Raw genomic sequence first — 1,664 nt, forward strand, 5'->3', positions numbered from 1 at the left:
AGAAGTTTGAATATTCTAAAGGTAGACATGAGGGATGTGCACTCAGAGTCCTGCAGGAGCTTCTCAATGGTAGTGGAAACAGTCACCACAGTAAAAGATTACAAGGGCTCCCAAAGAATGGGAAATTGAAAACATAAGTACATGAACCATATCAGCACCAATGTATTTCTCACAGACTGTGATCCTCCTTTCAAAAAGTCTCTTTTCTGGACACTTTGAATCCATAAACAGGAAGTCGGCCATTAGAAAGACAATGTGATTACACATTAAAAAGAAGGACCAATCCATAGCTATTGAAGAGTTAAGTATTAACAGTTACAAAGCATGTGTAAGTGCACCACAAAAATGTCTAGACATAAACCTCATATCATCCCATTTGCCATTGCAAAAAACCAACAATCAAAACCAGTACTACATGTCTATCATATTGAATCTTTTTCCTTTTAGAGTTCTGCTTCACCCTATCATATCTAATCAACTTTAAATAACACTTAGGAAGCATATAACCGGTCACTCTTTTTTTTTTTTTTTTTTTTTTTTGCGTGGGCTTCTCACTGTCGTGGCCTCTCTTGTTGCAGAGCACAGGCTCCAGACGCACAGGCTCAGTAGTTGTGGCTCACGGGCCCAGTTGCTCCGCGGCATGTGGGATCCTCCCAGACCAGGGCTCGAACCTGTGTCCCCCGCATTGGCAGGCAGATTCTCAACCACTGTGCCACCAGGGAAGCCCTATAACTGGTCACTCTTAAATTGATCTCACCAAGTATTTCCAAACAGTCTTTCTAGTATTAATTTATAACGCTATTCAATTTCAAGATAAGAATCAGTTGAAAGGTATTGAGGGAGCATAGCTGAGGCATTAGACCTGAAGTGCTGTAGCAATGCCCATGGGAAAGGCTTCATTTGCTCACAACTCTCCATGGTTTACGAGAGACTGCTTTTTGTCTTTGAGAAAGCTTATAACTGGAGAAGAGGACCCTTAGGCAATTTCTCATGGGAATAACAATCACAGATATTCTTAGAGAAAAAATGACTGTCTCTCCTTCTCTGTCACAACTCGGGGAGAAAACTTTTGTTATGGTCAATAGAAGTAAAAACACAGCCCTGTCTGAAGAAAAAATGCAGAAAATATATCATCTTGCCTTTCCTAATATTATCAGTTACTCATTAGAAAAATACTACCATAATTCATTTAACCAAATTGCCAATTAATTATTTACATGATTCTCATTTGCTATTTAGAATAACTTAGAAAATTATTATTCAGAAAGCTCTGTAGTGCTCGCTTCAGCAGCACATATACTAAAATTGGAATGATACAGAGAAGATTAGCATGGCCCCTGCACAAGGATGACACGCAAATTTGTGAAGCATTCCATATTTTTATAAATGGATAAAGAAGATGTGGCACACATATACAATGGAATATTATTCAGCCATAAAAAGAAACGAAATTGAGTTATTTGTAGTGAGATGGATAGACCTAGAGTTTGTCATACAGAGTGAAGTAAGTCAGAAAGAGAAAGACAAATACCATATGCTAACACATATATATGGAATCTAAGAAAAAAAAAGTCATGAAGAACCTAGGGATAAGACGGGAATAAAGACACAGACCTACTAGAGAATGGACATGAGGATATGGGGAGGGGGAAGGGTAAGCTGTG

The 1,664-nt window shown here is 38.5% G+C and overlaps 1 non-coding gene across 1 annotated transcript; it reads left to right on the top strand.

Moving 5' to 3' along the window:
- The first annotated feature begins 1,275 nt into the window (after positions 1 to 1,275).
- LOC132500441 (U6 spliceosomal RNA) lies at positions 1,276 to 1,382 on the top strand. Its single transcript, XR_009534033.1, has one exon. It is a non-coding gene; the product is annotated as a U6 spliceosomal RNA (small nuclear RNA).
- Positions 1,383 to 1,664: the final 282 nt, after the last annotated feature.

The sequence above is a fragment of the Mesoplodon densirostris genome, chromosome 12, assembly GCF_025265405.1.
Source record: "Mesoplodon densirostris isolate mMesDen1 chromosome 12, mMesDen1 primary haplotype, whole genome shotgun sequence".
Lineage (NCBI taxonomy): Eukaryota > Metazoa > Chordata > Mammalia > Artiodactyla > Ziphiidae > Mesoplodon > Mesoplodon densirostris.